Genomic DNA, 26,620 nt, shown 5'->3' with positions numbered 1-26,620 from the left:
ATGATGATGATGAGGAGGATTATGAGGAGGATGATTATGATGAGGGAGGATGATGAGGAGGAGGATGATGAGGAGGGAGGATGATGATGAGGAGGATGATAAGGAGGAGGGAGGATGAGGAGGGAGGAGGATGATGAGGGAGGATGATGATGAGGATGATGATGATGAGGAGGATGATGATGTGCAGGAGGATGATGAGGAGGGAGGAGGATGATGAGGGAGGATGATGAGGGAGGAGGATGATGATGATTGAGGATGATGATGATGAGGATTATGATGAGAATTATAAGGATGATGATGAGGAGGATGATGATGATGAGGATGATGATGAGGCAGAGGAGGATGATGATGATGATGAGGATGATGATGAGGATGATGATGAGGAGGATGATGAGGGAGGAGGATGGTGATGAGGAGGATGATGAGGGAGGAGGATGATGAGGGAGGAGGATGATGATGATTGAGGATGATGATGAGGAGGATGATGATGAGGAGGATGATGAGGGAGGAGGATGATGATGATGATGAGGATGATGAGGCGGAGGAGGATGATGAGGAGGAGGGAGGATGATGAGGAGGAGGATGATGATGATAAGGAGGGAGGAGGATGATGAGGAGGATGATGAGGAGGATGATGATGATGAGGATGATGAGGAGGATGATGATGATGAGGAGCATGATAAGGAGGATGATGAGGGAGGAGGATGATGATGAGGATGATGATGAGGCAGAGGAGGATGATGATGATGAGGATGATGAGGGAGGAGGATGGTGATGAGGAGGATGATGAGGGAGGAGGATGATGAGGGAGGAGGATGATGACGATTGAGGATGATGATGAGGATTATGAGGATGATGAGGAGGAGGATGATGAGGGAGGAGGATGATGATGATGATGAGGATGATGATGATGAGGATTATGATGAGAATTATGAGGATGGTGATGAGGAGGATGATGATGATGAGGAGGATGATGATGAGGCGGAGGAGGATGATGATGAGGGAGATGATGATGAGATGACGAGGAGGAGGATGATGAGGGAGAAGGATGATGAGGGAGGAGGATGATGATGATTGAGGATGATGATGATGATGAGGATGATGAGGAGGGAGAAGGATGATGAGGGAGGATGATGAGGGAGGAGGATGATGATGATTGAGGATGATGATGATGAGGATTATGAGGATGATGATGATGATTATGAGGATGATGATGAGGAGGATGATGAGGGAGGAGGATGATGATGATGAGGATGATGATGATGAGGCGGAGGAGGATGATGAGGAGCAGGAGGGAGGATGATGAGGAGGAGGATGATGATGATGAGGAGGGAGGAGGATGATGAGGAGGATAATGAGGATGATGATGAGGATGATGAGGAGGATGATGATGAGGAGGATGATGATGAGGATGATGAGGAGGAGGAGGATGATGATGAGGGAGGATGATGATGAGGAGGAGGATGATGAGCGAGGATGATGAGGAGGATGATGAGGGAGGAGGATGATGATGATGAGGAGGATTATGAGGATGATGATGAGGAGGATGATTATGATGAGGGAGGATGATGAGGAGGAGGATGATGAGGAGGGAGGATGATGATGAGGAGGATGATAAGGAGGAGGGAGGATGAGGAGGGAGGATGATGAGGGAGGAGGATGATGAGGATGATGAGGGAGGAGGATGATGATGAGGAGGATGATGATAATGATGAGGAGGATGATTGTGTGCAGGAGGATGATGAGGAGGGAGGAGGATGATGATGATTGAGGATGATGATGATGAGGATTATGATGAGAATTATGAGTATGATGATGAGGAGGATGATGATGAGGATGATGATGAGGCAGAGGAGGATGATGATGGATGAGGAGGATGATGATGAGGATGATGAGGGAGGAGGATGGTGATGAGGAGGATGATGAGGGAGGAGGATGATGAGGGAGGATGATGATGATTGAGGATGATGATGAGGATTATGAGGATGATGAGGAGGAGGATGATGAGGGAGGAGGATGATGATGATGATGATGAGGAGGATGATGATGATGAGGCGGAGGAGGATGATGAGGAGGATGAGGAGGAGGATGATGATGATGAGGAGGATGAGGAGGAAGAGGGAGGAGGATGATGAGGAGTATGATGAGGTGGAGGAGGATGATGATGAGGAGGATGATGATGATGAGCATGATAAGGAGGAGGATGATGAGGGAGGATGATGATGAGGATGATGAGGAGGATGATGATGAGGAGGAGGATGATGATGATGATGATGATGATGAGGATGACGAGGAGGAGGATGATGAGGGAGAAGGATGATGAGTGAGGATGATGAGGGAGGAGGATGATGATGATTGAGGATAATGATGATGAGGAGGAGGGAGAAGGATGATGAGGGAGGATGATGAGGGAGGAGGATGATGATGAGGATTATGAGGATGATGAGGAGGATGATGAGGGAGGAGGATGATGATGATGAGGAGGATGATGATGATGAGGCGGAGGAGGATGATGAGGAGCAGGAGGGAGGATGATGATGATGATGAGGAGGAGGGAAGAGGATGATGAGGATGATGCGGAGGATGATGATGAGGAGGAGGAGGATGATGATGAGGAGGAGGATGATGATGAGGATGATGAGCGAGGATGATGAGGAGCATGATGAGGGAGGAGGATGATGATGATGAGGAGGATTATGAGGAGGATGATTATGATGAGGGAGGATGATGAGGAGGAGGATGATGAGGAGGGAGGATGATGATGAGGAGGATGATAAGGAGGAGGGAGGATGAGGAGGGAGGAGGATGATGAGGGAGGATGATGATGAGGATGATGATGATGAGGAGGATGATGATGTGCAGGAGGATGATGAGGAGGGAGGAGGATGATGAGGGAGGATGATGAGGGAGGAGGATGATGATGATTGAGGATGATGATGATGAGGATTATGATGAGAATTATAAGGATGATGATGAGGAGGATGATGATGATGAGGATGATGATGAGGCAGAGGAGGATGATGATGATGAGGATGATGATGATGATGAGGAGGATGATGAGGGAGGAGGATGGTGATGAGGAGGATGATGAGGGAGGAGGATGATGAGGGAGGAGGATGATGATGATTGAGGATGATGATGAGGAGGATGATGATGAGGAGGATGATGAGGGAGGAGGATGATGATGATGATGAGGATGATGAGGCGGAGGAGGATGATGAGGAGGAGGGAGGATGATGAGGAGGAGGATGATGATGATGAGGAGGGAGGAGGATGATGAGGAGGATGATGAGGAGGATGATGATGAGGATGATGAGGAGGATGATGATGATGAGGAGGAGCATGATAAGGAGGATGATGAGGGAGGAGGATGATGATGAGGCAGAGGAGGATGATGAGGAGGAGGATGATGATGAGGATGATGAGGGAGGAGGATGGTGATGAGGAGGATGAGGGAGGAGGATGATGATGATTGAGGATGATGATGAGGATTATGAGGATGATGAGGAGGAGGATGATGAGGGAGGAGGATGATGATGATGATGAGGATGATGATGATGAGGATTATGATGAGAATTATGAGGATGGTGATGAGGAGGATGATGATGATGAGGAGGATGATGATGAGGCGGAGGAGGATGATGATGAGGAGGATGATGATGATGATGAGGATGACGAGGAGGAGGATGATGAGGGAGAAGGATGATGAGGGAGGAGGATGATGATGATTGAGGATGATGATGATGATGAGGATGATGAGGAGGGAGAAGGATGATGAGGGAGGATGATGAGGGAGGAGGATGATGATGATTGAGGATGATGATGATGAGGATTATGAGGATGATGATGATGATTATGAGGATGATGATGAGGAGGATGATGAGGGAGGAGGATGATGATGAGGATGATGATGAGGCGGAGGAGGATGATGAGGAGCAGGAGGGAGGATGATGAGGAGGAGGATGATGATGATGAGGAGGAGGGAGGAGGATGATGAGGAGGATAATGAGGATGATGATGAGGATGATGAGGAGGATGATGATGAGGAGGATGATGATGAGGATGATGAGGAGGAGGAGGATGATGATGAGGGAGGATGATGATGAGGAGGGAGGATGATGAGCGAGGATGATGAGGAGGATGATGAGGGAGGAGGATGATGATGATGAGGAGGATTATGAGGATGATGATGAGGATGATTATGATGAGGGAGGATGATGAGGAGGAGGATGATGAGGAGGGAGGATGATGATGAGGAGGATGATAAGGAGGAGGGGATGAGGAGGGAGGATGATGAGGGAGGAGGATGATGAGGATGATGATGAGGAGGATGATGATAATGATGAGGAGGATGATTGTGTGCAGGAGGATGATGAGGAGGGAGGAGGATGATGATGATTGAGGATGATGATGATGAGGATTATGATGAGAATTATGAGTATGATGATGAGGAGGATGATGATGAGGATGATGATGAGGCAGAGGAGGATGATGATGATGAGGAGGATGATGATGAGGATGATGAGGGAGGAGGATGGTGATGAGGAGGATGATGAGGGAGGAGGATGATGAGGGAGGATGATGATGATTGAGGATGATGATGAGGATTATGAGGATGATGAGGAGGAGGATGATGAGGGAGGAGGATGATGATGATGATGAGGATGATGATGATGAGGCGGAGGATGATGAGGAGGATGAGGAGGAGGATGATGATGATGAGGAGGATGAGGAGGAAGAGGGAGCAGGATGATGAGGAGTATGATGAGGTGGAGGAGGATGATGATGAGGAGGATGATGATGATGAGCATGATAAGGAGGAGGATGATGAGGGAGGATGATGATGAGGATGATGAGGAGGATGATGATGAGGAGGATGATGAGGAGGATGATGAGGAGGATGATGATGAGGAGGAGGATGATGAGGAGGATGATGAGGGAGGATGATTGAGGATGATGAGGATTATGAGGATGATGATGAGAATTATGAGGATGATGATGATGAGGAGGATGAGAATGATGATGATGAGGCGGAGGAGGTTGGTGATGTGGAGGAGGATGATGAGGAGGAGGATGGTGACGAGGAGGATGATGATGATGATGGAGGAGGATGAAGAGGAGGAGGATGATGAGGAGGGAGGATGATGAAGTAGGATGATGAGGGAGGAGGATGATGATGATGAGGAGGATGATGATGATGAGGCGGAGGATGATGAGGAGGATGATGAGGAGGAGGAGTGAGGATGATGATGATGATGATGAGGAGGATGATGATAATGATGAGGAGGATGATTGTGTGCAGGAGGATGATGAGGAGGGAGGAGGATGATGATGATTGAGGATGATGATGATGAGGATTATGATGAGAATTATGAGTATGATGATGAGGAGGATGATGATGAGGATGATGATGAGGCAGAGGAGGATGATGATGATGAGGAGGATGATGATGAGGATGATGAGGGAGGAGGATGGTGATGAGGAGGATGATGAGGGAGGAGGATGATGAGGGAGGAGGATGATGATGATTGAGGATGATGATGAGGATTATGAGGATGATGAGGAGGAAGATGAGGAGGAGGATGATGATGATGATGAGGAGGATGATGATGATGAGGCGGAGGAGGATGATGAGGAGGATGAGGAGGAGGATGATGAGGAGGATGAGGAGGAAGAGGGAGGAGGATGATGAGGAGTATGATGAGGTGGAGGATGATGATGAGGAGGATGATGATGATGAGCATGATAAGGAGGAGGATGATGATGAGGATGATGAGGAGGATAATGATGAGGAGGATGATGAGGAGGATGATGATGAGGAGGAGGATGATGAGGAGGATAATGAGGGAGGATGATTGAGGATGATGAGGATTATGAGGATGATGATGAGAATTATGAGGATGATGATGATGAGGAGGATGAGAATGATGATGATGAGGCGGAGGAGGTTGGTGATGTGGAGGAGGATGATGAGGAGGAGGATGGTGACGAGGAGGATGATGATGATGATGGAGGAGGATGAAGAGGAGGAGGATGATGAGGAGGGAGGAGGATGAAGTAGGATGATGAGGGAGGATGATGATGATGAGGAGGATGATGATGATGAGGCGGAGGATGATGAGGAGGATGATGAGGAGGAGTGAGGATGATGATGAGGATGATGAGGAGGATGATGAGGATTATGAGGAAGATGATGAGGAGGATGATGATGGAGGATGAGGGAGGAGGATGATGAGGAGGATGATCAGGAGGGAGGATGATGATGAGGAGGATGATAAGGAGGAGGAAGGATTTGGGAGGAGGATGATGAGGAGGAGGATGATGAGGGAGGATGATGATGAGGAGGATGATAAGGAGGAGGGAGGATGAGGGAGGAGGATGATGAGGGAGGAGGATGATGAGTGAGGATGATGAGGGAGGAGGATGATGATGATTGAGGATGATGATGATGATGAGGAGGAGGGAGAAGGATGATGAGGGAGGGATGATGAGGGAGGAGGATGATGATGAGGATTATGAGGATGATGATGATGAGGAGGATGATGAGGGAGGAGGATGATGATGATGAGGAGGCGGAGGAGGATGATGAGGAGCAGGAGGGAGGATGATGATGATGATGAGGATGATGAGGAGGAGGGAGGAGGATGATGAGGATGATGATGAGGATGATGAGGAGGAGGAGGAGGATGATGATGATGAGGGAGGAGGATGATGATGAGGATGATGAGCGAGGATGATGAGGAGGATGATGAGGGAGGAGGATGATGATGATGAGGATTATGAGGATGATGATGAGGAGGATGATTATGATGAGGGAGGATGATGAGGAGGAGGATGATGAGGAGGGAGGATGATGATGAGGAGGATGATAAGGAGGAGGGAGGATGAGGAGGGAGGAGGATGATGATGAGGATGATGATGAGGAGGATGATGATGTGCAGGAGGATGATGAGGAGGGAGGAGGATGATGAGGGAGGATGATGAGGGAGGAGGATGATGATGATTGAGGATGATGATGATGAGGATTATGATGAGAATTATGAGGATGATGATGAGGAGGATGATGATGATGAGGATGATGATGAGGCAGAGGAGGATGATGATGATGATGATGATGAGGAGGATGATGAGGGAGGAGGATGGTGATGAGGAGGATGATGAGGGAGGAGGATGATGAGGGAGGAGGATGATGATGATTGAGGATGATGATGAGGATTATGAGGATGATGATGAGGAGGAGGATGATGAGGAGGATGATGATGATGATGAGGATGATGAGGAGGAGGAGGATGATGAGGAGGAGGGAGGATGATGAGGAGGAGGATGATGATGATGAGGAGGAGGATGATGAGGAGGATGATGAGGAGGAGGATGATGATGATGAGGATGATGATGATGAGGAGGAGCATGATAAGGAGGAGGATGATGAGGGAGGAGGATGATGATGAGGATTATGATGAGGAGGATGATGATGAGGAGGAGGATGATGAGGAGGAGGATGATGAGGCAGGATGATGATGATTGAGGATGATGATGATGAGGATTATGAGGATGATGATGAGAATTATGAGGATGATGATGAGGATGATGATGATGAGGATGAGAATGATGATGATGAGGTGGAGGAGGATGATGATGTGGAGGAGGATGATGAGGAGGCTGATGAGGGAGGAGGATGGTGACGAGGAGGATGATGATGGAGGAGGATGAAGAGGAGGAGGATGATGAGGAGGGAGGAGGATGATGAAGTAGGATGATGAGGGAGGATGATGATGATGAGGATGATGAGGCGGAGGATGATGAGGAGGAGGAGGAGGGAGGATGATGATGATGAGGAGGATGATGATGAGGAGGATGAAGATGAGGAGGATGATGGGGAGGATGATGATGAGGAGGATGATGATGAGGAGGGGGATGATGAGGAGGAGGATGATGAGGGAGGAGGATGATGATGAGGATGAGGAGGAGGAGGACGATGAGGGAGGATGATGATGATGAGGATGATGATGGAGGATGAGGGAGGAGGATGATGAGGAGGAGGATGATGAGGAGGGAGGATGATGATGAGGAGGATGATAAGGAGGAGGGAGGATGAGGGAGGAAGATGATGAGGGAGGAGGATGATGAGGGAGGATGATGATGAGGAGGATGATGATGATGATATGCAGGAGGATGATGAGGAGGGAGGAGGATGATGAGGGAGGATGATAATTGAGTATGATGATGAGGATGATGAGGATGAGGAGGATGATGATGAGGAGGATGATGATGAGGAGGAGGATGATGAGGAGGAGGATGATGATGAGGAGGATGATGATGAGGAGGATGATAATGAGGAGGATGATGATGATGATGATGAGGGGGATGATGAGGAGGAGGATGATGAGGGAGGAGGATGATGAGGAGGAGGATGATGATGAGGAGGATGATGATGATGAGGAGGATGATGAGGATGATGATGAGGAGGAGGATGATGATGATGAGGAGGAGAGGGAAGATGAGGAGGATGATGAGGGAGGAGGATGATGATGAGGAGGATGATGAGGGAGGATGATGATGATGAGGAGGATTATGAGGACGATGATGAGGATGATGATGAGGGAGGATGATGAGGGAGGATGATGATGAGGATGGTGTTGAGGAGGATGATGATGATGAGGAGGATGATGAGGAGGATGATGAGGGAGGAGGATGATGATGATGAGGAGGATGATGATGAGGAGGATGATAATGAGGAGGATGATGATGATGAGGCGGAGGAGGATGATGAGGAGGAGGGAGGATGATGAGGAGGAGGATGATGATGATGAGGAGGAGGGAGGAGGAGGATGATGATGAGGAGGAGGATGATGAGGAGGATGATGATGATGAGGAGGGAGGAGGAGGATGATGATGAGGAGGATGATGAGGATGATGATGAGGAGGGTGATGAGGAGGATGATGAGGGAGGAGGATGATGATGAGGAGGATGATGATGAGGGAGGATGATTATTGAGAGGATGATGATGAGGAGGATGATGAGGGAGGATGATGAGGGAGGAGGATGATGATGAGGAGGAGGATGATGATGAGGAGGGAGGAGGATGATGATGATGATGAGGGTGGAGGATGATGATGATGAGGGAGGAGGATGAGAGAGGATGATGAGGGAGGAGGATGATGAGGAGGATGATTATGATGAGGAGGGAGGATGATGATGATGATGAGGGAGAACGATGATGATGATGATGAGGAAAATTATGATGATGATGAGGAGGGAGGATGATGATGATGAGGAGAATGATGATGATGATGAGGAGAATGATGATGATGATGATGAGGATGATGAGGGTTCAGTTTGACTTTGTGTGACGTTCTAACTGCCCGGTCTCTATTACGTCTCAGCACTGCTAAGCTCCGCCCCTCATTCACTGATCACATGACGGGAACGTCATAACAGGTCCTTTATCCACCGCTGCTTTTCGCTACGGAGCTCCGCCCCTCCGGTTCTGATCACATGATGGTTATGTCATCCTATCCTGCACTTCCCTGCACTGCTGAGCTCCGCCCCCTCCGGTTCTGATCACATGATGGTGACGTAATCCCATCTGGCACTTCTCTTCACTGCTGGGCTCCGTCCCCTCCGGTTCTGATCACATGATGGTGACGTAATCACAGCTACTTCATCCACCTCTTCTGTGCTGCAATGCTGGGCTCCGCCCCCTCCGGTTCTGATCACATGATGGTGACGTAATCCCATCCGGCACTTCTCTTCACTGCTGGGCTCCGTCCCCTCCGGTTCTGATCACATGATGGTGACGTAATCACAGCTACTTTATCCACCTCTTCTGTGCTGCAATGCTGGGCTCCGCCCCCTCCGGTTCTGATCACATGATGGTGACGTAATCCCATCCGGCACTTCTCTTCACTGCTGGGCTCCGTCCCCTCCGGTTCTGATCACATGATGGTGACGTAATCACAGCTACTTTATCCACCTCTTCTGTGCTGCACTGCTGGGCTCCGCCCCCTCCTGTTGTGATCACATGATGGTGACGTCACCACAGGTCCTTCAGATATAGTGATATTACAGATACACGGCAGGTCCTGGTCGGTGTATGACTGGTGGTCGCTGCTGTTCTCTCTGTTATCAGTCAGTAGAGGATTTCCCGTCATTCAGAGCGGTGTATACGGAGGGTATATATATATACTTGTACATTACCTGCTACTAAGCTGCATTCTCCCCTTACGTTATTATTTGCTGGGTATATAGAGAAAAACGCAGGATAAAACGTAAGAAAACGCCTGGTGTGACCTCAGTGTAAGGTAAGATGACATCACATGGTATTTGCTCCATTTTCCTGCGTTTTCCCTTTGCTGCGGTTTTTATGGTTTCAGTTAAAATGCGACAAAGTCTGATAGAGAAATAACACGTGTTACATGTGAGGAGAGAGGCTGCCGGTGACATGTTATATGTGAGGAGAGAGGCTGCCGGTGACGTGTTATATGTGAGGAGAGAGGCTGCCGGTGACGTGTTATATGTGAGGAGAGAGGCTGCCGGTGACATGTTATATGTGAGGAGAGAGGCTGCCGGTGACATGTTATATGTGAGGAGAGAGGCTGCCGGTGACGTGTTATATGTGAGGAGAGAGGCTGCCGGTGACGTGTTATATGTGAGGAGAGAGGCTGCCGGTGACGTGTTATATGTGAGGAGAGAGGCTGCCGGTGACGTGTTACATGTGAGGAGAGAGGCTGCCGGTGACGTGTTATATGTGAGGAGAGAGGCTGCCGGTGACGTGTTATATGTGAGGAGAGAGGCTGCCGGTGACGTGTTATATGTGAGGAGAGAGGCTGCCGGTGACGCGTTATATGTGAGGAGAGAGGCTGCCGGTGACGTGTTGTTATATGTGAGGAGAGAGGCTGCCGGTGACGTGTTATATGTGAGGAGAGAGGCTGCCGGTGACATGTTATATGTGAGGAGAGAGGCTGCCGGTGACATGTTATATGTGAGGAGAGAGGCTGCCGGTGACGTGTTATATGTGAGGAGAGAGGCTGCCGGTGACGTGTTATATGTGAGGAGAGAGGCTGCCGGTGACGTGTTATATGTGAGGAGAGAGGCTGCCGGTGACATGTTATATGTGAGGAGAGAGGCTGCCGGTGACGCGTTATATGTGAGGAGAGAGGCTGCCGGTTATATGTGAGGAGAGAGGCTGCCGGTTATATGTGAGGAGAGAGGCTGCCGGTTATATGTGAGGAGAGAGGTTGCCGGTTATATGTGAGGAGAGAGGCTGCCGGTGACATGTTATATGTGAGGAGAGAGGCTGCCGGTGACGTGTTATATGTGAGGAGAGAGGCTGCCGGTGACGTGTTATATGTGAGGAGAGAGGCTGCCGGTGACGTGTTATATGTGAGGAGAGAGGCTGCCGGTTATATGTGAGGAGAGAGGCTGCCGGTTATATGTGAGGAGAGAGGCTGCCGGTTATATGTGAGGAGAGAGGTTGCCGGTTATATGTGAGGAGAGAGGCTGCCGGTGACATGTTATATGTGAGGAGAGAGGCTGCCGGTGACGTGTTATATGTGAGGAGAGAGGCTGCCGGTGACGTGTTATATGTGAGGAGAGAGGCTGCCGGTGACATGACTAGTGTTATATGTAAGGAGAGAGGCTGCCGGTGACGTGTTATATGTGAGGAGAGAGGCTGCCGGTGACATGTTATATGTGAGGAGAGAGGCTGCCGGTGACGTGTTATATGTGAGGAGAGAGGCTGCCGGTGACGTGTTATATGTGAGGAGAGAGGCTGCCGGTGACGTGTTATATGTGAGGAGAGAGGCTGCCGGTGACATGACTAGTGTTATATGTAAGGAGAGAGGCTGCCGGTGACGTGTTATATGTGAGGAGAGAGGCTGCCGGTGACATGTTATATGTGAGGAGAGAGGCTGCCGGTGACGTGTTATATGTGAGGAGAGAGGCTGCCGGTGACGTGTTACATGTGAGGAGAGAGGCTGCCGGTGACGTGTTATATGTGAGGAGAGAGGCTACCGGTGACGTGTTATATGTGAGGAGAGAGGCTGCCGGTGACGTGTTATATGTGAGGAGAGAGGCTGCCGGTGACGTGTTATATGTGAGGAGAGAGGCTGCCGGTGACGTGTTATATGTGAGGAGAGAGGCTGCCGGTGACATGTTATATGTGAGGAGAGAGGCTGCCGGTGACGTGTTATATGTGAGGAGAGAGGCTGCCGGTGACTTGTTATATGTGAGGAGAGAGGCTGCCGGTGACGTGTTATATGTGAGGAGAGAGGCTGCCGGTGACGTGTTATATGTGAGGAGAGCGGCTGCCGGTGACGTGTTATATGTGAGGAGAGCGGCTGCCGGTGACGTGTTATATGTGAGGAGAGAGGCTGCCGGTGACGTGTTATATGTGAGGAGAGAGGCTGCCGGTGACGTGTTATATGTGAGGAGAGAGCCTGCCGGTGACGTGTTATATGTGAGGAGAGAGCCTGCCGGTGACGTGTTATATGTGAGGAGAGAGCCTGCCGGTGACGTGTTATATGTGAGGAGAGAGCCTGCCGGTGACGTGTTATATGTGAGGAGAGAGCCTGCCGGTGACGTGTTATATGTGAGGAGAGAGGCTGCCGGTGACGTGTTATATGTGAGGAGAGAGGCTGCCGGTGACGTGTTATATGTGAGGAGAGAGGCTGCCGGTGACGTGTTATATGTGAGGTGAGAGCCTGCCGGTGACGTGTTATATGTGAGGAGAGAGGCTGCCGGTGACGTGTTATATGTGAGGAGAGAGGCTGCCGGTGACGTGTTATATGTGAGGAGAGAGGCTGCCGGTGACGTGTTATATGTGAGGAGAGAGGCTGCCGGTGACGTGTTATATGTGAGGAGAGAGGCTGCCGGTGACGTGTTATATGTGAGGAGAGAGGCTGCCGGTGACGCGTTATATGTGAGGAGAGAGGCTGCCGGTGACGTGTTATATGTGAGGAGAGAGGCTGCCGGTGACATGACACGTGTTATATGTGAGGAGAGAAGCTGCCGGTGACATGTTATATGTGAGGAGAGAGGCTGCCGGTGACGTGTTATATGTGAGGAGAGAGGCTGCCGGTGACATGACACGTGTTATATGTGAGGAGAGAAGCTGCCGGTGACATGTTATATGTGAGGAGAGAGCCTGCCGGTGACGTGTTATATGTGAGGAGAGAGGCTGCCGGTGACGTGTTATATGTGAGGAGAGAGGCTGCCGGTGACGTGTTATATGTGAGGAGAGAGGCTGCCGGTGACGTGTTATATGTGAGGAGAGAGGCTGCCGGTGACATGACACGTGTTATATGTGAGGAGAGAAGCTGCCGGTGACATGTTATATGTGAGGAGAGAGGCTGCCGGTGACGTGTTATATGTGAGGAGAGAGGCTGCCGGTGACGTGTTATATGTGAGGAGAGAGGCTGCCGGTGACGTGTTATATGTGAGGAGAGAGGCTGCCGGTGACGTGTTATATGTGAGGAGAGAGGCTGCCGGTGACGTGTTATATGTGAGGAGAGAGGCTGCCGGTGACGTGTTATATGTGAGGAGAGAGGCTGCCGGTGACGTGTTATATGTGAGGAGAGAGGCTGCCGGTGACGTGTTATATGTGAGGAGAGAGGCTGCCGGTGACGTGTTATATGTGAGGAGAGAGGCTGCCGGTGACGTGTTATATGTGAGGAGAGAGGCTGCCGGTGACGTGTTATATGTGAGGAGAGAGGCTGCCGGTGACGTGTTATATGTGAGGAGAGAGGCTGCCGGTGACGTGTTATATGTGAGGAGAGAGGCTGCCGGTGACGTGTTATATGTGAGGAGAGAGGCTGCCGGTGACGTGTTATATGTGAGGAGAGAGGCTGCCGGTGACGTGTTATATGTGAGGAGAGAGGCTGCCGGTGACGTGTTATATGTGAGGAGAGAGGCTGCCGGTGACATGACACGTGTTATATGTGAGGAGAGAGACTGCCGGTGACATGTTATATGTGAGGAGAGAGGCTGCCGGTGACATGACACGTGTTATATGTGAGGAGAGAGGCTGCCGGTGACATGTTATATGTGAGGAGAGAGGCTGCCGGTGACGTGTTATATGTGAGGAGAGAGGCTGCCGGTGACATGACACGTGTTATATGTGAGAAGGAAGGCTGCCGGTGACATGTTATATGTGAGGAGAGAGGCTGCCGGTGACATGTTATATGTGAGGAGAGAGGCTGCCGGTGACATGACACGTGTTATATGTGAGAAGGAAGGCTGCCGGTGACATGTTATATGTGAGGAGAGAGGCTGCCGGTGACATGTTATATGTGAGGAGAGAGGCTGCCGGTTATATGTGAGGAGAGAGGCTGCCGGTGACGTGTTATATGTGAGGAGAGAGGCTGCCGGTGACGTGTTATATGTGAGGAGAGAGGCTGCCGGTGACGTGTTATATGTGAGGAGAGAGGCTGCCGGTGACGTGTTATATGTGAGGAGAGAGGCTGCCGGTGACGTGTTATATGTGAGGAGAGAGGCTGCCGGTGACGTGTTATATGTGAGGAGAGAGGCTGCCGGTGACGTGTTGTTATATGTGAGGAGAGAGGCTGCCGGTGACGTGTTATATGTGAGGAGAGAGGCTGCCGGTGACATGTTATATGTGAGGAGAGAGGCTGCCGGTGACATGACACGTGTTATATGTGAGGAGAGAGGCTGCCGGTGACGTGTTATATGTGAGGAGAGAGGCTGCCGGTGACGTGTTATATGTGAGGAGAGAGGCTGCCGGTGACGTGTTATATGTGAGGAGAGAGGCTGCCGGTGACGTGTTATATGTGAGGAGAGAGGCTGCCGGTGACGTGTTATATGTGAGGAGAGAGGCTGCCGGTGACGTGTTATATGTGAGGAGAGAGGCTGCCGGTGACGTGTTATATGTGAGGAGAGAGGCTGCAGGTGACGTGTTATATGTGAGTAGAGAGGCTGCCGGTGACGTGTTATATGTGAGGAGAGAGGCTGCCGGTGACGTGTTATATGTGAGGAGAGAGGCTGCCGGTGACATGTCACATGTTATATGTGAGGAGAGAGGCTGCCGGTGACATGACACGTGTTATATGTGAGGAGAGAGGCTGCCGGTGACATGACACGTGTTATATGTGAGGAGAGAGGCTGCCGGTGACATGACACGTGTTATATGTGAGGAGAGAGGCTGCCGGTGACGTGTTATATGTGAGGAGAGAGGCTGCCGGTGACATGTTATATGTGAGGAGAGAGGCTGCCGGTGACATGACACGTGTTATATGTGAGGAGAGAGGCTGCCGGTGACGTGTTATATGTGAGGAGAGAGGCTGCCGGTGACGTGTTATATGTGAGGAGAGAGGCTGCCGGTGACATGTTATATGTGAGGACAGAGGCTGCCGGTGACATGACACGTGTTATATGTGAGGAGAGAGGCTGCCGGTGACATGACACGTGTTATATGTGAGGAGAGAGGCTGCCGGTGACGTGTTATATGTGAGGAGAGAGGCTGCCGGTGACATGTTATATGTGAGGAGAGAGGCTGCCGGTGACATGACACGTGTTATATGTGAGGAGAGAGGCTGCCGGTGACGTGTTATATGTGAGGAGAGAGGCTGCCGGTGACGTGTTATATGTGAGGAGAGAGGCTGCCGGTGACATGTTATATGTGAGGACAGAGGCTGCCGGTGACATGACACGTGTTATATGTGAGGAGAGAGGCTGCCGGTGACATGACACGTGTTATATGTGAGGAGAGAGGCTGCCGGTGACGTGTTATATGTGAGGAGAGAGGCTGCCAGTGACATGACACGTGTTATATGTGAGGAGAGAGGCTGCCGGTGACGTGTTATATGTGAGGAGAGAGGCTGCCGGTGACGTGTTACATGTGAGGAGAGAGGCTGCCGGTGACATGTTATATGTGAGGAGAGAGGCTGCCGGTGACATGACACGTGTTATATGTGAGAAGGAAGGCTGCCGGTGACATGTTATATGTGAGGAGAGAGGCTGCCGGTGACATGTTATATGTGAGGAGAGAGGCTGCCGGTTATATGTGAGGAGAGAGGCTGCCGGTGACGTGTTATATGTGAGGAGAGAGGCTGCCGGTGACGTGTTATATGTGAGGAGAGAGGCTGCCGGTGACGTGTTATATGTGAGGAGAGAGGCTGCCGGTGACGTGTTATATGTGAGGAGAGAGGCTGCCGGTGACGTGTTATATGTGAGGAGAGAGGCTGCCGGTGACGTGTTATATGTGAGGAGAGAGGCTGCCGGTGACGTGTTGTTATATGTGAGGAGAGAGGCTGCCGGTGACGTGTTATATGTGAGGAGAGAGGCTGCCGGTGACATGTTATATGTGAGGAGAGAGGCTGCCGGTGACATGACACGTGTTATATGTGAGGAGAGAGGCTGCCGGTGACGTGTTATATGTGAGGAGAGAGGCTGCCGGTGACGTGTTATATGTGAGGAGAGAGGCTGCCGGTGACGTGTTATATGTGAGGAGAGAGGCTGCCGGTGACGTGTTATATGTGAGGAGAGAGGCTGCCGGTGACGTGTTATATGTGAGGAGAGAGGCTGCCGGTGACGTGTTATATGTGAGGAGAGAGGCTGCCGGTGACGTGTTATATGTGAGGAGAGAGGCTGCAGGTGACGTGTTATATGTGAGTAGAGAGGCTGCCGGTGACGTGTTATATGTGAGGAGAGAGGCTGCCGGTGACGTGTTATATGTGAGGAGAGAGGCTGCCGGTGACATGTCACATGTTATATGTGAGGAGAGAGGCTGCCGGTGACATGACACGTGTTATATGTGAGGAGAGAGGCTGCCGGTGACATGACACGTGTTATATGTGAGGAGAGAGGCTGCCGGTGACATGACACGTGTTATATGTGAGGAGAGAGGCTGCCGGTGACGTGTTATATGTGAGGAGAGAGGCTGCCGGTGACATGTTATATGTGAGGAGAGAGGCTGCCGGTGACATGACACGTGTTATATGTGAGGAGAGAGGCTGCCGGTGACGTGTTATATGTGAGGAGAGAGGCTGCCGGTGACGTGTTATATGTGAGGAGAGAGGCTGCCGGTGACATGTTATATGTGAGGACAGAGGCTGCCGGTGACATGACACGTGTTATATGTGAGGAGAGAGGCTGCCGGTGACATGACACGTGTTATATGTGAGGAGAGAGGCTGCCGGTGACGTGTTATATGTGAGGAGAGAGGCTGCCGGTGACATGTTATATGTGAGGAGAGAGGCTGCCGGTGACATGACACGTGTTATATGTGAGGAGAGAGGCTGCCGGTGACGTGTTATATGTGAGGAGAGAGGCTGCCGGTGACGTGTTATATGTGAGGAGAGAGGCTGCCGGTGACATGTTATATGTGAGGACAGAGGCTGCCGGTGACATGACACGTGTTATATGTGAGGAGAGAGGCTGCCGGTGACATGACACGTGTTATATGTGAGGAGAGAGGCTGCCGGTGACGTGTTATATGTGAGGAGAGAGGCTGCCAGTGACATGACACGTGTTATATGTGAGGAGAGAGGCTGCCGGTGACGTGTTATATGTGAGGAGAGAGGCTGCCGGTGACGTGTTACATGTGAGGAGAGAGGCTGCCGGTGACGTGTTACATGTGAGGAGAGAGGCTGCCGGTGACGTGTTACATGTGAGGAGAGAGGCTGCCGGTGACGTGTTATATGTGAGGAGAAAGGCTGCCGGTGACGTGTTATATGTGAGGAGAGAGGCTGCCGGTGACGTGTTACATGTGAGGAGAGAGGCTGCCGGTGACGTGTTACATGTGAGGAGAGAGGCTGCCGGTGACGTGTTACATGTGAGGAGAGAGGCTGCCGGTGACGTGTTACATGTGAGGAGAGAGGCTGCCGGTGACGTGTTACATGTGAGGAGAGAGGCTGCCGGTGACGTGTTACATGTGAGGAGAGAGGCTGCCGGTGACGTGTTACATGTGAGGAGAGAGGCTGCCGGTGACGTGTTACATGTGAGGAGAGAGGCTGCCGGTGACGTGTTATATGTGAGGAGAGAGGCTGCCGGTGACGTGTTATATGTGAGGAGAGAGGCTGCCGGTGACGTGTTATATGTGAGGAGAGAGGCTGCCGGTGACGTGTTATATGTGAGGAGAGAGGCTGCCGGTGACGTGTTATATGTGAGGAGAGAGGCTGCCGGTGACGTGTTATATGTGAGGAGAGAGGCTGCCGGTGACGTGTTATATGTGAGGAGAGAGGCTGCCGGTGACGTGTTATATGTGAGGAGAGAGGCTGCCGGTGACGTGTTATATGTGAGGAGAGAGGCTGCCGGTGACGTGTTATATGTGAGGAGAGAGGCTGCCGGTGACGTGTTATATGTGAGGAGAGAGGCTGCCGGTGACGTGTTATATGTGAGGAGAGAGGCTGCCGGTGACGTGTTATATGTGAGGAGAGAGGCTGCCGGTGACGTGTTATATGTGAGGAGAGAGGCTGCCGGTGACGTGTTATATGTGAGGAGAGAGGCTGCCGGTGACGTGTTATATGTGAGGAGAGAGGCTGCCGGTGACGTGTTATATGTGAGGAGAGAGCCTGCCGGTGACGTGTTATATGTGAGGAGAGAGCCTGCCGGTGACGTGTTATATGTGAGGAGAGAGCCTGCCGGTGACGTGTTATATGTGAGGAGAGAGGCTGCCGGTGACGTGTTATATGTGAGGAGAGAGGCTGCCGGTGACATGACACGTGTTATATGTGAGGAGAGAGGCTGCCGGTGACGTGTTATATGTGAGGAGAGAGGCTGCCGGTGACGTGTTATATGTGAGGAGAGAGGCTGCCGGTGACGTGTTATATGTAAGGAGAGAGGCTGCCGGTGACCTGTTATATGTGAGGAGAGAGGCTGCCGGTGACATGACACGTGTTATATGTGAGGAGAGAGGCTGCCGGTGACATGTTATATGTGAGGAGAGAGGCTGCCGGTGACATGTTATATGTGAGGAGAGAGGCTGCCGGTGACGTGTTATATGTGAGGAGAGAGGCTGCCGGTGACATGTTATATGTGAGGAGAGAGGCTGCCGGTGACGTGTTATATGTGAGGAGAGAGGCTGCCGGTGACGTGTTATATGTGAGGAGAGAGGCTGCCGGTGACGTGTTATATGTGAGGAGAGAGGCTGCCTGTGACATGACACGTGTTATATGTGAGGAGAGAGGCTGCCGGTGACGTGTTATATGTGAGGAGAGAGCCTGCCGGTGACGTGTTATGTGAGGAGAGAGGCTGCCGGTGACGTGTTATATGTGAGGAGAGAGGCTGCCGGTGACGTGTTATATGTGAGGAGAGAGGCTGCCGGTGACGTGTTATATGTGAGGAGAGAGGCTGCCGGTGACGTGTTATATGTGAGGAGAGAGCCTGCCGGTGACGTGTTATATGTGAGGAGAGAGGCTGCCGGTGACGTGTTATATGTGAGGAGAGAGGCTGCCGGTGACGTGTTATATGTGAGGAGAGAGGCTGCCGGTGACGTGTTATATGTGAGGAGAGAGGCTGCCGGTGACGTGTTATATGTGAGGAGAGAGGCTGCCGGTGACGTGTTATATGTGAGAAGGAAGGCTGCCGGTGACGTGTTATATGTGAGGAGAGAGGCTGCCGGTGACGTGTTATATGTGAGGAGAGAAGCTGCCGGTGACGTGTTATATGTGAGGAGAGAGGCTGCCGGTGACGTGTTATATGTGAGAAGAGAGGCTGCCGGTCACGTGTTATATGTGAGAAGGAAGGCTGCCGGTGACGTGTTATATGTGAGGAGAGAGGCTGCCGGTGACGTGTTATATGTGAGGAGAGAGGCTGCCGGTGACGTGTTATATGTGAGGAGAGAGGCTGCCGGTGACGTGTTATATGTGAGGAGAGAGCCTGCCGGTGACGTGTTATATGTGAGGAGAGAGGCTGCCGGTGACATGACGTGTTATATGTGAGGAGAGAGGCTGCCGGTGACATGACGTGTTATATGTGAGGAGAGAGGCTGCCGGTGACGTGTTACATGTGAGGAGAGAGGCTGCCGGTGACGTGTTACATGTGAGGAGAGAGGCTGCCGGTGACGTGTTATATGTGAGGAGAGAGGCTGCCGGTGACGTGTTACATGTGAGGAGAGAGGCTGCCGGTGACGTGTTACATGTGAGGAGAGAGGCTGCCGGTGACATGACATGTGTTATATGTGAGGAGAGAGGCTGCCGGTGACGTGTTACATGTGAGGAGAGAGGCTGCCGGTGACGTGTTACATGTGAGGAGAGAGGCTGCCGGTGACGTGTTATATGTGAGGAGAGAGGCTGCCGGTGACGTGTTATATGTGAGGAGAGAGGCTGCCGGTGACGTGTTATATGTGAGGAGAGAGGCTGCCGGTGACGTGTTATATGTGAGGAGAGAGGCTGCCGGTGACGTGTTATATGTGAGGAGAGAGGCTGCCGGTGACGTGTTATATGTGAGGAGAGAAGCTGCCGGTGACATGACACGTGTTATATGTGAGGAGAGAGACTGCCGGTGACATGTTATATGTGAGGAGAGAGGCTGCCGGTGACATGACACGTGTTATATGTGAGGAGAGAGGCTGCCGCTGACGTGTTATATGTGAGGAGAGAGGCTGCCGGTGATGTGTTATATGTGAGGAGAGAGGCTGCCGGTTACATGACACGTGTTATATGTGAGTAGAGAGGCTGCCGGTGACATGTTATATGTGAGGAGAGAGGCTGCCGGTGACGTGTTATATGTGAGGAGAGAGGCTGCCGGTGACATGTTATGTGTGGAGAGAGGCTGCCGGTGACGTGTTATATGTGAGGAGAGAGCCTGCCGGTGACGTGTTATATGTGAGGAGAGAGGCTGCCGGTGACGTGTTATATGTGAGGAGAGAGGCTGCCGGTGACGTGTTATATGTGAGGAGAGAGGCTGCCGGTGACGTGTTATATGTGAGGAGAGAGGCTGCCGGTGACGTGTTATATGTGAGGAGAGAGGCTGCCAGTGATGTGTTATATGTGAGGAGAGAGGCTGCCGGTTACATGACACGTGTTATATGTGAGGAGAGAGGCTGCCGGTGACGTGTTATATGTGAGGAGAGAGGCTGCAGGTGACGTGTTATATGTGAGTAGAGAGGCTGCCGGTGACGTGTTATATGTGAGGAGAGAGGCTGCCGGTGACGTGTTATATGTGAGTAGAGAGGCTGCCGGTGACGTGTTATATGTGAGGAGAGAGGCTGCCGGTGACGTGTTCTATGTGAGGAGAGAGGCTGCCGGTGACGTGTTCTATGTGAGGAGAGAGGCTGCCGGTGACGTGTTCTATGTGAGGAGAGAGGCTGCCGGTGACGTGTTATATGTGAGGAGAGAGGCTGCCGGTGACGTGTTATATGTGAGGAGAGAGGCTGCCGGTGACGTGTTATATGTGAGGAGAGAGGCTGCCGGTGACGTGTTATATGTGAGGAGAGAGGCTGCCGGTGACGTGTTATATGTGAGGAGAGAGGCTGCCGGTGACGTGTTATATGTGAGGAGAGAGGCTGCCGGTGACGTGTTATATGTGAGGAGAGAGCCTGCCGGTGACGTGTTATATCTGAGGAGAGAGCCTGCCGGTGACGTGTTATATGTGAGGAGAGAGGCTGCCGGTGACGTGTTATATGTGAGGAGAGAGGCTGCCGGTGACGTGTTATATGTGAGGAGAGAGGCTGCCGGTGACGTGTTATATGTGAGGAGAGAGGCTGCCGGTGACATGACACGTGTTATATGTGAGGAGAGAGGCTGCCGGTGACGTGTTATATGTGAGGAGAGAGGCTGCCGGTGACGTGTTATATGTAAGGAGAGAGGCTGCCGGTGACCTGTTATATGTGAGGAGAGAGGCTGCCGGTGACATGTTATATGTGAGGAGAGAGGCTGCCGGTGACATGACACGTGTTATATGTGAGGAGAGAGGCTGCCGGTGACATGACACGTGTTATATGTGAGGAGAGAGGCTGCCGGTGACGTGTTATATGTGAGGAGAGAGGCTGCCGGTGACGTGTTATATGTGAGGAGAGAGGCTGCCGGTGACGTGTTATATGTGAGGAGAGAGGCTGCCGGTGACATGTTATATGTGAGGAGAGAGGCTGCCGGTGACGTGTTATATGTGAGGAGAGAGGCTGCCTGTGACATGACACGTGTTATATGTGAGGAGAGAGGCTGCCGGTGACGTGTTATATGTGAGGAGAGAGGCTGCCGGTGACGTGTTATCTGTGAGGAGAGAGGCTGCCGGTGACGTGTTATATGTGAGGAGAGAGGCTGCCGGTGACGTGTTATATGTGAGGAGAGAAGCTGCCGGTGACGTGTTATATGTGAGGAGAGAGGCTGCCGGTGACGTGTTATATGTGAGGGGAGAGGCTGCTGGTGACGTGTTATATGTGAGGAGAGAGGCTGCCGGTGACATGACATGTGTTATATGTGAGGAGAGAGGCTGCCGGGGTGACGTGTTATATGTGAGGAGAGAGGCTGCCGGTGACGTGTTATCTGTGAGGAGAGAGGCTGCCGGTGACGTGTTATATGTGAGGAGAGAGGCTGCCGGTGACGTGTTATATGTGAGGAGAGAAGCTGCCGGTGACGTGTTATATGTGAGGAGAGAGGCTGCCGGTGACGTGTTATATGTGAGGGGAGAGGCTGCTGGTGACGTGTTATATGTGAGGAGAGAGGCTGCCGGTGACATGACATGTGTTATATGTGAGGAGAGAGGCTGCCGGTGACGTGTTACATGTGAGGAGAGAGGCTGCCGGTGACGTGTTATATGTGAGGAGAGAGGCTGCCGGTGACGTGTTACATGTGAGGAGAGAGGCTGCCGGTGACATGTTACATGTGAGGAGAGAGGCTGCCGGTGACGTGTTATATGTGAGGAGAGAGGCTGCCGGTGACGTGTTATATGTGAGGAGAGAGGCTGCCGGTGACGTGTTACATGTGAGGAGAGAGGCTGCCGGTGACATGTGAGGAGAGAGGCTGCCGGTGACGTGTTATATGTGAGGAGAGAGGCTGCCGGTGACGTGTTATATGTGAGGAGAGAGGCTGCCGGTGACGTGTTATATGTGAGGAGGGAGGCTGCCGGTGACGTGTTATATGTGAGGAGAGAGCCTGCCGGTGACGTGTTATATGTGAGGAGAGAGGCTGCCGGTGACATGACGTGTTATATGTGAGGAGAGAGGCTGCCGGTGACGTGTTACATGTGAGGAGAGAGGCTGCCGGTGACGTGTTACATGTGAGGAGAGAGGCTGCCGGTGACGTGTTATATGTGAGGAGAGAGGCTGCCGGTGACGTGTTATATGTGAGGAGAGAGGCTGCCGGTGACGTGTTACATGTGAGGAGAGAGGCTGCCGGTGACATGACATGTGTTATATGTGAGGAGAGAGGCTGCCGGTGACGTGTTACATGTGAGGAGAGAGGCTGCCGGTGACATGTTACATGTGAGGAGAGAGGCTGCCGGTGACGTGTTATATGTGAGGAGAGAGGCTGCCGGTGACGTGTTATATGTGAGGAGAGAGGCTGCCGGTGACGTGTTATATGTGAGGAGAGAGGCTGCCGGTGACGTGTTATATGTGAGGAGAGAGGCTGCCGGTGACGTGTTATATGTGAGGAGAGAGGCTGCCGGTGACGTGTTATATGTGAGGAGAGAAGCTGCCGGTGACATGACACGTGTTATATGTGAGGAGAGAGACTGCCGGTGACATGTTATATGTGAGGAGAGAGGCTGCCGGTGACATGACACGTGTTATATGTGAGGAGAGAGGCTGCCGGTGACGTGTTATATGTGAGGAGAGAGGCTGCCGGTGATGTGTTATATGTGAGGAGAGAGGCTGCCGGTTACATGACACGTGTTATATGTGAGTAGAGAGGCTGCCGGTGACATGTTATATGTGAGGAGAGAGGCTGCCGGTGACGTGTTATATGTGAGGAGAGAGGCTGCCGGTGACATGTTATGTGTGGAGAGAGGCTGCCGGTGACGTGTTATATGTGAGGAGAGAGCCTGCCGGTGACGTGTTATATGTGAGGAGAGAGGCTGCCGGTGACGTGTTATATGTGAGGAGAGAGGCTGCCGGTGACGTGTTATATGTGAGGAGAGAGGCTGCCGGTGACGTGTTATATGTGAGGAGAGAGGCTGCCGGTGACGTGTTATATGTGAGGAGAGAGGCTGCCGGTGATGTGTTATATGTGAGGAGAGAGGCTGCCGGTTACATGACACGTGTTATATGTGAGGAGAGAGGCTGCCGGTGACGTGTTATATGTGAGGAGAGAGGCTGCAGGTGACGTGTTATATGTGAGGAGAGAGGCTGCCGGTGACGTGTTATATGTGAGTAGAGAGGCTGCCGGTGACATGTTATATGTGAGGAGAGAGGCTGCCGGTGACGTGTTATATGTGAGGAGAGAGGCTGCCGGTGACGTGTTATATGTGAGGAGAGAGGCTGCCGGTGACATGTTCTATGTGAGGAGAGAGGCTGCCGGTGACGTGTTCTATGTGAGGAGAGAGGCTGCCGGTGACGTGTTATATGTGAGGAGAGAGGCTGCCGGTGACGTGTTATATGTGAGGAGAGAGGCTGCCGGTGACGTGTTATATGTGAGGAGAGAGGCTGCCGGTGACGTGTTATATGTGAGGAGAGAGGCTGCCGGTGACGTGTTATATGTGAGGAGAGAGGCTGCCGGTGACGTGTTATATGTGAGGAGAGAGGCTGCCGGTGACGTGTTATATGTGAGGAGAGAGGCTGCCGGTGACGTGTTATATGTGAGGAGAGAGCCTGCCGGTGACGTGTTATATCTGAGGAGAGAGCCTGCCGGTGACGTGTTATATGTGAGGAGAGAGGCTGCCGGTGACGTGTTATATGTGAGGAGAGAGGCTGCCGGTGACGTGTTATATGTGAGGAGAGAGGCTGCCGGTGACGTGTTATATGTGAGGAGAGAGGCTGCCGGTGACATGACACGTGTTATATGTGAGGAGAGAGGCTGCCGGTGACGTGTTATATGTGAGGAGAGAGGCTGCCGGTGACGTGTTATATGTAAGGAGAGAGGCTGCCGGTGACCTGTTATATGTGAGGAGAGAGGCTGCCGGTGACATGTTATATGTGAGGAGAGAGGCTGCCGGTGACATGACACGTGTTATATGTGAGGAGAGAGGCTGCCGGTGACATGACACGTGTTATATGTGAGGAGAGAGGCTGCCGGTGACGTGTTATATGTGAGGAGAGAGGCTGCCGGTGACGTGTTATATGTGAGGAGAGAGGCTGCCGGTGACGTGTTATATGTGAGGAGAGAGGCTGCCGGTGACATGTTATATGTGAGGAGAGAGGCTGCCGGTGACGTGTTATATGTGAGGAGAGAGGCTGCCTGTGACATGACACGTGTTATATGTGAGGAGAGAGGCTGCCGGTGACGTGTTATATGTGAGGAGAGAGGCTGCCGGTGACGTGTTATCTGTGAGGAGAGAGGCTGCCGGTGACGTGTTATATGTGAGGAGAGAGGCTGCCGGTGACGTGTTATATGTGAGGAGAGAGGCTGCCGGTGACGTGTTATATGTGAGGAGAGAAGCTGCCGGTGACGTGTTATATGTGAGGAGAGAGGCTGCCGGTGACGTGTTATATGTGAGGGGAGAGGCTGCTGGTGACGTGTTATATGTGAGGAGAGAGGCTGCCGGTGACATGACATGTGTTATATGTGAGGAGAGAGGCTGCCGGTGACGTGTTACATGTGAGGAGAGAGGCTGCCGGTGACGTGTTATATGTGAGGAGAGAGGCTGCCGGTGACGTGTTACATGTGAGGAGAGAGGCTGCCGGTGACATGTTACATGTGAGGAGAGAGGCTGCCGGTGACGTGTTATATGTGAGGAGAGAGGCTGCCGGTGACGTGTTATATGTGAGGAGAGAGGCTGCCGGTGACGTGTTACATGTGAGGAGAGAGGCTGCCGGTGACATGTGAGGAGAGAGGCTGCCGGTGACGTGTTATATGTGAGGAGAGAGGCTGCCGGTGACGTGTTATATGTGAGGAGAGAGGCTGCCGGTGACGTGTTATATGTGAGGAGAGAGGCTGCCGGTGACGTGTTATATGTGAGAAGAGAGGCTGCCGGTGACGTGTTATATGTGAGAAGGAAGGCTGCCGGTGACCTGTTATATGTGAGGAGAGAGGCTGCCGGTGACCTGTTATATGTGAGGAGAGAGGCTGCCGGTGACGTGTTATATGTGAGGAGAGAGGCTGCCGGTGACGTGTTATATGTGAGGAGAGAGGCTGCCGGTGACGTGTTATATGTGAGGAGATTGCTGCCGGTGACGTGTTATATGTGAGGAGAGAGGCTGCCGCTGACGTGTTATACGTGAGGAGAGAGGCTGCCGCTGACGTGTTATACGTGAGGAGAGAGGCTGCCGCTGACGTGTTATACGTGAGGAGAGAGGCTGCCGGTGACGTGTTATATGTGAGGAGAGAGGCTGCCGGTGACATGATGCGTGTTATATGTGAGGAGCGAGGCTGCCGGTAACGTGTTATATGTGAGGAGCGAGGCTGCCGGTAACGTGTTATATGTGAGGAGAGAGGCTGCCGGTGACGTGTTATATGTGAGGAGAGAGGCTGCCGGTGACGTGTTATATATGAGGAGAGAGGCTGCCGGTGGTGTGTTATATGTGAGGAGAGAGGCTGCCGGTGACATGATACGTGTTATATGTGAGGA

At 51.8% G+C, this 26,620-nt stretch overlaps 1 protein-coding gene and 1 pseudogene across 1 annotated transcript in view; one reads left to right on the top strand and one right to left on the bottom strand.

Annotated features, from left to right (window-relative positions):
- LOC142677663 (uncharacterized) overlaps window positions 1–26,620 on the bottom strand; it is a 255,835-nt pseudogene that overhangs the window by 38,915 nt on the left and 190,300 nt on the right.
- LOC142677662 (uncharacterized) overlaps window positions 9,569–26,620 on the top strand; it is a 35,244-nt gene continuing 18,192 nt past the window's right edge. The window contains exon 1 of the mRNA XM_075847276.1: window positions 9,569–10,302. The gene's annotated coding sequence lies outside the window, so the exon portion shown is untranslated. The remainder of the gene's footprint in view (window positions 10,303–26,620) is intronic.

Source organism: Rhinoderma darwinii (assembly GCF_050947455.1).
Source record: "Rhinoderma darwinii isolate aRhiDar2 chromosome 2 unlocalized genomic scaffold, aRhiDar2.hap1 SUPER_2_unloc_44, whole genome shotgun sequence".
NCBI lineage: Eukaryota > Metazoa > Chordata > Amphibia > Anura > Rhinodermatidae > Rhinoderma > Rhinoderma darwinii.
Note: the sequence above shows the minus strand (reverse complement) of the source record. Positions and strands in the feature narration are given on the sequence as shown.